This window comes from Natrix helvetica (genome assembly GCF_964273705.1).
Source record: "Natrix helvetica genome assembly, chromosome: 2".
Taxonomy (NCBI): domain Eukaryota; kingdom Metazoa; phylum Chordata; class Lepidosauria; order Squamata; family Natricidae; genus Natrix; species Natrix helvetica.
Window position 1 is genome coordinate 91,572,157 of NC_138552.1, and position 11,113 is coordinate 91,583,269.

The 11,113-nt window shown below is 38.6% G+C and overlaps 1 long non-coding RNA gene across 1 annotated transcript; it reads right to left on the minus strand.

Annotated features, from left to right (window-relative positions):
• Window positions 1–2,522: 2,522 nt before the first annotated feature.
• LOC309388349 lies at window positions 2,523–9,262 on the minus strand. The gene is made up of 3 exons (XR_014174763.1): window positions 9,188–9,262; window positions 5,813–5,904; window positions 2,523–2,693 (listed from the first exon to the last, which is right to left on the minus strand). It is a non-coding gene; the product is annotated as an uncharacterized lncRNA (long non-coding RNA).
• Window positions 9,263–11,113: the final 1,851 nt, after the last annotated feature.

Genomic DNA, 11,113 nt, shown 5'->3' on the forward strand with positions numbered 1-11,113 from the left:
ACTGTAGTCCTATGCTTATGGAAATCAGTGAAACTTTCAAGGTAGAAAGCAACAGAAAGAAAAGTATTGAAAATATTAAATGTTAATGTATTCTTAAATAAAAAGAGTTATAATTGCTATTATAATAAAGAACATTTTTTTATCTCTAACATCTGAAAGCAACCTTTTTTCTCCAACATCTGACATCTAATTAATGCAGATCACAAAGGAAAGCAAAACAGAATAGCAATTTCATATATTGGCTATACATTGAAAAGAAATTTGGAAGAGAATAGAAGTTACAAGAAGCACAAACAACCTGCAAAGAAATTATAGACAAAATGAATCTTAGAAGTACTGCAGATACGGAAACAATTTCTGAAATATTACTGACTTACAATTTGGAGGTCTTATGGGTAACATTTTTTCTAATTATAACAAATAGGCAAATAACTTTGGCCTAACTAATTTAACACAAAAATATTCAGTTACTGTATAAGACTGCAATATTTTTTTCCATTAAATTCAAGAGTATCAAGTTCTTCAATTGAACACAAATCAGCATAAAGAGAAAAAGAAGGGAAATAAAATGTAATAATTATTGGGTGCTCTGATAAATGGCAATTTTTCAGAGGGCATTTTTCACAACATACAGAATCTCTTTAAGCTCAATTCATATTTTTTCAACCAGTCAAAGTAACATCAGTCTCTTGTCTGATCCAGCAGGACTTCTCTTAATCACTAGGGGATTTGAGCATCTTTGAATGCATGCGCATTTAACTGATGTTACACAGTTCTGCAACATGAGTGTCACTTACTTATGGTGGTAGTTATTTAGGAACAAAGGAATGCTGGCAGGAATCAACCAAGCTTTTGCTTCAGGATTCAGACTGCTTGGCCAACATCCCAAATTCCAAGAAAAGCTAGAGTGATTTTGAGGTCCTTGGTGAAAAAAACATTGCATCCTCCAGTAGCAATTCAGTAGGAATCCAGCATCCCAAAGGTGAATTAAACAATGCCAACACAGAATGCTTATCCTCATACAAAAAGGAACACAACAGCATTGTGCAGTATAGACAGCATCACGACTTTTTCTCCCATTTGTTTTCTAAAATGTTTGCTTTGCATTCAGACCTTGCATTTGTGCCTTCACTGGGTGCTTGTTGCCAACTTGGAACCCTTTCAGCCTCCAAAAAAGTTCTGAATATAATAGAGGTAAAGAATTATACCACCATGTATGAGTTTTGATATCGTGCTAGAAAAAAAACCATAATAAAACTGCTTTGGACAGCACATCTTACACAAACTGCCATTTATTTCATTGTCTCCTATTTTTCACATTGTAGATCACGAGTTCCCTATTTATTGTTCCCAACCGAATAGAAATGGGAAACTAAGCAAGCTTGTTAGTTCCAAATTCATGTGTCCTCTCTAACTTTGCCCAGTGATTGTGTTCTAAGGAGGGAGAGTCTAAAAGAGACTGATTAACTTTATCGAGTACAAACCACAGTGAGTTTCTACATATAAACCATGGAGTTGTTCTCCCAAACAATCATGTTTTCTGGGAAGCTGTTAACAGATGGCGTATAAGGGGTATTACAAGGGGAAAGAATGAAACCTGTCAAGAGTGAAACATTGGTAGCTATGTGCCTTTTTGTTTCAACTTGTCATTAGGGTAAGGGGGAAAGTGTTGATTACAAATTAGAGAAACGAAACTATTACAGTTCCACTGAACCTTGTGAAAGTCTGGAAACTTTTCAAGGACATCTTAACTGGTGGGAAGAAGAAGGCAGATGGTTCCCATAACAAAGAGAACTTGTTACATGGTCTATGAGGAAGCCTGGGGGTTTGGCTGGGAAAATCATTGTTTAATATTGTGAACTGATGCCTGAGAATCTCAGGGTTAGTTTTATGTTGCCATTACCATGCAATGTATTCAATAAACAGTAAGCTTTTCAGAAATGATCCCGGAGTTTTATTTGGATACTCAAGCTGGATGTTGACAGAAACCTACTCTTGACTTTCACAAGTGTGCGATTCCTGCTCCGCCCATCATAGACAGCAGTGAAAGTTGCTAACAGTTATAGTTCAGTAATAATAACAGCAAACTTAGAGTTGAATATGAACTGGAATAAGATCATACATTGTGCTAAACCATGGTTCATTTTAACTATGTTTTCTTGAACAAGAACTAGTGGCCTAACCCAAGCTACAAAGCATGGCCACAAATTACAAAGACTGCACTCACAACTCTTGCTAAGCCACAACCACTGGCAGAATGAAAATGATATCTATCTTCGGGTCTTCAGAGAAAATAGAAGGCTAGCTATAAATAAACAGATATATTAAACTGTTAAAAACTATTTTTTTAAAAAATAAGCCATATAACAATTGAATCTTCACAGAGACTACTTGGGTTAATCCATGAGCTGAGAATTGTATTGATTGTATGGTTTGTTTAAAAAAAACAAGAACCTTGAGATAACTCAGATTCTTCCTGCTTATAATTTTCTAAAAAGCTAAATAGATCAGCCGCCTGTTAACATTCTTTTGGAATGGATTTGATTATGGAACATTCTATACAACACCAGGAATGATACCAAAACCACTCTGGTTAATAGCTTCAGAGGTTGCAGATGGGCTTAATCCCTTCTTCTGAATTATTCCAGACTTTTTTTCCCTTCCAGCCAATATGTTACCATATCGCCTTTTCCCTAAAATTAAAAAGATAATAATGGACCATTTCAGTAATGTCAATAGCCATACTTTGCTTCTGAGAACATTTCCTTTACGCATTATGACAAACAGAGAAGCAGACTAGCCTACTGCTTTTTAAAATTAAGTTTGAATAGAGTTACAGGTGGCAAGCAATACTATGGACATGAATCAACTCAAACGTGCATTTTAATTAACAGAGCTGCAAGTAAAGGTTACAAGGAGGGTAAGAAGTAATTTTATTTTCTGTGAACCTAAAATTCAGTTCAGTCTGAAGTTAATTTGAAATGAAACATTATTTCCTATTCTTCCCTTTTGAGGACTAAGGATTGAAATAATTTTGAGAAGTGGCGTAGATGTGATTCTGAAATAAGGGAGAAAAACACATTCTGAAAATTCTGCTGATTCTCTCTTAGCGTAATAAGCCAGCTGGGTGGCTTTGGACCAGTCACTCCCTCTTTCTCGGTCAATTCACCTCACAGGGCTGTTGTGGAAAAATAGGAGGAAGATGGAGTATTGTATGTGTTTGCTGCCTTGAGTTATATATTATTTATAAAAATAATAAAGGTAGGATATTAAAAAAAATATGAACCAGACTTTTTGTCTATGTCCAATGTGAATTCCTCCCTCCTCAGTTTGTGTTTAACAAAAAAATAGATAAGACAAGCTTTATTGTCACTTTTTTCTGTGAATGCACTGGCACACATTAAAAAATGAAATCCTGATGCCCGTTCTCTTAGAACAGCTAATTCCTTTTTATCCAAATTAGAAAACTAGTTTGAGAACTTGTCCAGGAATGTTAAGTCAGATACATGGGGCTAAACAACCTGAGCTGTCTTGATGTTGTTAGTTATTAACTAACTGATTGATTTACTGAAGATGCTCTGATTTGCCAATCAAATCACTGGTCACCAAGAAGTAGTGAATATTTGCTGCTTGTGATATCTGAGTTTTATTTTTAAATGAAACTGTGCAGATTCATCAGAACTGTGTTGGTCTTGTACCACCACATGCAAGTGTCATGTCCTCTACAGAGGAAGATGAGCCAAAACTGGAGCCGACAAAGATCAAGGGGGCGGCTTCATTGACTTAGAAAGAATATGGGGAGGAGCAAACCAAGTCAGGCCAGGGCTTTTCAGGATTGGGATGGCTTTTAGGCAGGGAGGAACGGGGACAGGATGACCTAGAGAGTCTAAGCAGTGAACATGAGTGACAGAGCTCAGGCAATGATCCTTGACCACGGAGAGTGGAGAGATGGTGGGAACAGCGCAGGTTGACCTGACTACTTGGGAAGAGAGCTCCCCGCCCCTCTCCACAAGGCACACCTGGGGATTGAGACTGAAGAAGACTCTGTGGGGAGGGGAATTTGTTGGGAACAAACACTGAATTCATAGAGTGTTGTGTGCCGTTACTGATGTTGGACGTTTCCTGGACTTCTTGCTTTGTTCCTTTGCTTCCTGGACTAATTGACTTATTCCCTTGCACTGCTGGATTTCTTATTTGCAGCCGTTGTGCTCGCAGCGCTGTGCTGGACCACTTGCAGCCAGAGTCTGCTGGAGGTGTGTATGTGTGTGTGTCATCACTTTGCTCTGGGACTTGCCAGAAACATGGGAGCGTTTGGGGAACATTTTGAAAAATAAAGGGGCGGTTTGAACTGTCAGCTGACTGTGTTGCCTCTGTCCCATGCCTGGGTCATCACAGAAAGTTGTTCAAATCTATTCTTAATGCTAACAATTTGCAACAAGCCATATGAAGGCTTTGCATGGCACATATTCTTTAGTGCTTCACTGTATCCAGTTAATGAATGAAGCACCTCTGATATACAGCACATCTGTCATTTTTAATCAATGCCCTACCCCCTGACAAAAGGCAATGCCTGTAAGGGAGTTGTTCCTCTGTTAGGGAGAAAATTGGAACAAACTATAAGTAGGAGTAAGCAGGATTCTAGGCAATGAATATACTGAGGGAAACAAACTCAAGGAATTGAATAGGGAGAAAGAAAGAGCCACCATCTAAACCCAGTCAATACACTCAGGAAATTAAAAGAGTCTCTCCTGGCATCTGCCTTCCAGCTATTTCTTTCTGTTTTCTCTGATTAGGGCTGTTGAAAGCTGGAAGTAAAAAAGAAAAAAGACATAGAGTAATTCTATGTAGTAATTTAAGGCATTAGTTAAGAAATAGGGAGAGTTTAAGATCTAGTTCTACCTTGGGCATGAAGCCAACTGGATGACTTTGAGCCAGGAGCTTTCTCTCAGCCCTAAGAATAGGGCAATGCAGAGGGGGGGGGGGTATTCACTTACTTTCCCTACCAGTTGGCAAATGTGAGTTCACAAACATTTCATACATGCACTTTGGCTTGAAAATGTCCCTAAATAGGACGGCATAGAGCCAGGGTGGGTTCCCGAGCCCACCCACGATTTCCACTACTGGTTCGAGCGAACCAGTCCAAAGCGGCTGGATACCACCTCTGAGGCAATGGCAAACTACTTCAAAAAACCTTGCCAAGGAAACTGCAGAGGCTGGTGCAGGCACTCACCAGGAGTCAAAACTGACTTGAAATCACTTACAAACATACGGCAGGAAAGAAGCAATCTCAAATGGGTGTGCCTTCAAGACAAGTCAAGGCCAAGGAAGAAGTCCTACGGTAGGAGTCTTCTTAATCAAGAATCTGCAGGCTGAGCATTTATTTTAAAATTGCTGCATTGAAATAAATTGGGTGGGTGAGAGGGATACCTTTGTCTTTGGCACTTTTGACATCTATAATGATAGTTGATTGGTTGAAGCTCTCCTACTTGGTGGTGAGAGAAAACATTTCTCAATTTTCTTCAACCGTATTTTATAGCTACTGTACTTCTTCCAGGATTATAGCTTGAGGTTAAAAATAGCTTCTGGAGAACCTCAGCACAAATTAGGCTCTAGGGTGATAATATCTCTCAATACTTTGACTAAACTGCAATTCCCAGGGTCCCTGGGGGTAGACATTAAATGCAAATTGGCCTAAGGAGCGATTCAGACATAAATGCAATTCATATTTCAAATATGGACAGGAGTGTTAAAACAAAATCTGCTAAAGAATGACCATTCGTTTCCCATTTGGGGAAAGCTTGAACACATTTACCTTGATTTGCAAATTCCCCCGGCACACCAATACATACTCTCCAATCTGTTGCAGCAGCTGGTATGTGCTTGAACTGCACTGTATTTTGAGAGCTAAAGGGAAAATGAGAAGCAGTGTTGCCATTGTTTTCATAGTTGAAAAATCCATTTTCAAAGATAAAGAACAATAGGTATCCTGACTCCTAAAAACAGCTCATGCTTCTACTGTTATCCTAACCTTCAGTTCACTTTGAAAGCATCTTGGAATACACATGTGACTATCAACAAAGGCAGTTAACCCTTTTATGAAAATTAAGAAATGGGAAAAGCTTAATTTCAAGACTTGGGGTTGCTAAATAAGATTAAGAAGAAGCTCAGTAAAAGCACTAATAACTTAAATTTCATGGTCTAACCGAACAAAAGAATGGTAACCCGATCATTTGAAAAGGCATCTACAGGAAAACTCTGACATAATATATCTAGGAAAGCACTTGGTAAAGTACCACATAATTTTCTGATTAGCAACTAGTTACTATTGATTGGATGGCATGTCTGTATGGTAGATCTCCAACCAACTTAAAAAGCAAAATTAAAAATATTAATCAGTGGTTGAAATGAAATCAAAGGAACAAACTGGACATGTGGTATTTGGTTCTGGCCACAACACTGTATTCTACATTTTTATTAATCACTTGGATGAAAAGGTGAAAAGCGAACACTTTTTAAATTTGCAGGCAACACAAATTACATGAGAAAGTTAACGTTCTAGAGACAAGCAAAATTCAAAATGATCTTGTTAGATTAAACATGGGACTTGGAAATAATAAAATGAAATTTAATAGAGAGTTTCTTGGTCAAGAAAAAAGCATCAAAAGTACAAGCATAGAATTAAGGAAACTAGTTTACTAATAATGTGTCAGAAAAGATCTTAGAATAGCAGGTGATCAGAAACTGAATATGACTTAGAAGTGTGAACTGGATTTAAATAGGATTAGTAATGTTCTACATTTCATTAATAAAACTACAATTTCCAAATCATGGAAAGTAGCATTTCTCAGAAGTCTTGATCAGAACTCTTGAGTACTATGTCCAATTTAGGAAGCTGTATTTTTAAAAAAAAGATCCATAGAAGAAGAAACAGATACAACGCAAGAGAACAAGAAAGTTTAGAAACAAAATCATATTTTATTTATTATTCGTATTTATAGACCGCCCACTCTCCCGAAAGGAGAGATGGACAAAGAGGAGATATGTTGGCATTTTCCCAATATTTGAAGGAATGTCACATGGAAGATTAAGATTTGTATTTTTATTGTTCCAGAGTCCCAGGCACAGTAATAGATAGGGAAAAAAATTCTGTGAAATGGTAGGAAAAACTAATGATAAAAAGAATTTGACAGCAAAAGTAGATACAAAGGGAAGTAGATGCCGTACTCGTTTCATTGGCTACCTTCAAGCAAAATCTGGACAGACAACTTTCACAGATTTGGGGACTTCTTCCAGCTCTATGATTCTCTAGCAGAGCTTTCTGCAACTCTATTGTTTTTAAATGCATTCATCAACTTCAAGAATTCTTCAGAGGACACTATATTAGGAAAAATTAACCTAGAAGATAATGTCCAATGTTTGACATGTTTCACTGAGTATACTGCCTCCCAGTAAAGAGGGGAATTTGCTGCTCTAAATTTGTTTAATCTAAGTCAAGGGTGGGGAGCTATGGCCCTTTTATGACTTGTGGCTCAGGAATACTGGGAGTTGAAGTCCACAAGTCATAAAAGGGCTACAGTTCCCCACCTCTGATCTAAGACGGGGATTTACAACTGTTTTCTATGGTTTTCTTAGCCATATTTGTAGTTTCGTTATGACAGTTTAGGATGGCATAGCCTTGCAGGTAGTTCTAGACTCATTACTAGTTATTTAACAACTATTCAAGTTATGGCAGCCTCAGAAAAGCTGCTTTATGGCTCATAAAGCATAAGGCACCTCCAGCCATTGTAAAATGTTGCACTGGGTCTCCTAGTTACATGATTTCATTTAGGGGACTTAGCATCCAGCTTGCCTTTATGACTGGTTGCAGCATCCTGCAGTCATGTGACTGTGATTAATGACATATTTTTTCTGGTTTCCAGCATTTTATTTTTTGCCCATTTCTGTTAAACAACCATGTGATTCAGTCTTATGACCATGTGATTCACTTAATAACTGCATGCCTCAATTTTTTGACCATATGATTCACTTAATGATTGCTATAAAAACAGTAAAAAAAAATCAGGTCCAATCGCAAGGGCGCATTGACTTACAACTGCAATAATGTACAGCCGAAATTGTCCCAAATGTGGTTATAAGTTGACTTCCTAAACTTTATTAGAGAAAGATACAACAATTTCCCAAACAATCTATATGTCGATATATAACTCTATACCTTAAAATCAAATAATGTAATCACAAGATCACACAGATCACAAAGAAGAGTATGACAAACCAGCAACAATGGTGAATTGGAAGATCTGCAAAAAATACCATTTGCCTGCAAGCAAGAACTGGTGGGATCATAAAACAGAGAAAGTCAACGAAAATGAAGAAGCTAAAGTGCTTTGGGACTTTAGGATTCAAACTGACAGACACCAGCCAGATAACAACCCAGATTTAACAATTGTCAATAAGAAAGTCAAAAAAGTCTGGATAGTGGACATGGCAGTACCTGGAGACAGACGAAAATAAGGGAAAGAACTGAACAAAATATAAAATACAATGACCTGCAAATAGAAATAGAATGACTGTGGCAAAAAGGCAAAGGTAGTGCAATACAAATAGGTGCCTTGGATGCCATCCCAAACAACTGGAGCACCACTTGAATACCATTGATAAATTCACCATCAGTCAATTGCAAAAGGAACAATTTACATCCTGCAATGATACCTCTAACATCATTAAACATCCACATCTGCCTATTCCAAGTCCTTGGGAATGACTCAATAGGTGGACAAAAATGCCAAATCCAGTCTGAACATCTGGCTGACTATGCAATGAATAAAAATAAATTTGTATAGCCACCCATCTCAGCAGTGACTCAGGGAAGTTGACAATAATAAAATTTTAAAATGAAAAACATACAGCAGCCAAGATCATTAACCATCATCCACATAATGAGGAGAAAACACACAAAACCAGAACCAGGGCCAAATCTCTAAGCCATACAGAAGGCCAGCAGGATCAGGGCCAACCAAAACTCTTAGAGATAATGCTCTGTATGGGGCAGTTACTATATAGGAATGCCTCATCCTCTATGCCCTGCCATCCACAGTTCCTTAGCCAAGAAGACTTGAAAAATCCTGCCAGACTAAGTCCGGAAAGAAAATGGAAGTGGTTGATTGTACTGTTAAATACTGCACTTCACCTTCACTGGTAGATTCCATCCTGGAGGCTGTGTTGACTGTGTCCCCAAATAGACAATACCGTGGCATTTTGGTTCCAACAATTCCTGCCACAACTGGACCTAAAGAAGACAAGTAGAAAGATTCCTTTAACTCTTGCGCCTCAATTAATTCCGCTGCTTATTTCTTCTGTTCTCCAATTCTCCAAATTAATTTTAAGTTTTTTATATCTTTCCGTTTTGGAGCTGCCCCGACTTCATCAGCCTAACAGCTGGATTTTTTGTCACTGGCTTGAAGAACTTCTCTTGGATCGATCAGGGACTTTGCGATGTCCCTGAGATCAGCAAGACGTATTCTTCCTGTTCCTCTGCGGGATAGGTTAGGTCTGATTGGACCACCCAATTCAATGACTGGTTCAAATGCTAGACTAAAAAATTTAAGAACGTGAAACATGATGATAATTTACTTCCTACTAATGACTTTGTGCCAATTGGCTGTGACATCTGTCACCCCATTGATCCTTAGGGTTGATTCGGCTGATCTGGCTGGCTAGGCGGGTGTCACCTCCTCCCTCCCTCACTGCTCCATGTGCGTCCCTCCCAAAGCTGCGTGCTCGGTGCAAGAGGATGACCATCCCAGATAAAAGGAGTATAGCAATCTTCGGTCAAGGGTATACGATAGCTGTACTCCCCTGCTAGAACCTCTAAACAAGCTCAAGGGTTATACTACTAGCTCTCCTTCCCATTACCACTTCTTCCCTATTACGAATGAATGAAACCAATCAATCTGCTGCCATTTTGTCACTAGATAGGTAACATGGTTAGTGCTTCCAGAACCCCTATTTCACCAATCCAACATTCATTGCCAGCATTAATCAGGGAGGTGAACTAATACACTGGTCTACAAATTTTGGGAAATTATTGATCTCCAAGATAAAATGGGTTAATTTTACATATTTTGATTAGATGAAGTAGAAAACATGTGATAAAGGCACTGGTTGGCTAAAGTTTTCAAGATATCGTATTTTTGGAGTATAAGATGCACCAAGGTTTTGAAGAGGCAATTTTTTTAAAAAAAGTTTTTTGCACTCTGCAAACCTCCCCAAAACGGGCTCGTTTTTTTTTTTTTTTAAAAAAAGGCATGAATAGCCTTTAGGGGGTTTGCAGAGTGCTCCTGGGGGGTGGGCCAAAAACGAGCAAAAAACAGCCTGTTTTTCACAAAAACGGGAACGTTTTTTTGTCCAAAAATTGCATGCATAGCCTTTAGGAGGCTTATAGAGTACCCCTGGGGGCTGGGGTGGGGGCAAAATTGAGCAAAAACTGGCCTGTTTTTCGCTTATTTCTGCCCTTTCCAGCCCCAGGATCACTCTGAAAGCCTTCTACAGGCTCTGCATGGCCATTTTGGTGAATGGGGAGGGGTTGTATTCGGTGTATAAGACGCAGCCAGATTTTCAGCCTCTTTTTTGAGGGAAAAAGGTGCGTTTTATACTCCCAAAAATATGGTAATTCACAATAAAGACTTATACACAGGTGAGTATATTTGCCTACAAGGAGGGAGGTGTCTAATGATCACGATGTCTCGGAACTCTTGACAAAGTATAGTAGAACAATGAAAATGGTACCACATGGAAGTGTATAAATTTATCTTCACTTTGAGAACAGCAAGGCAGATAACTATGAAAAACACCTGGAAATTTTGCTTAGGTCCTAGAAAGCACTTGGTTCAAACATGTCACTGAAAATTCACTTCTTACACTCGCATTTAGACTATTTTCCTTTGAACTGTGAGGCAGTGAGTGAATAGGATGGGGAGAGATTCCACCAAAATATCGCAGCATAGAGAAAAGATACCAAGGGAAATGGAGTCCGTCGATGCTTGCCGATTACTGCTGGACTCTCCCCAGGGATGATCTTACTGCAGTTTACAAGAGAAAAGCCAAAAAGTGCCGT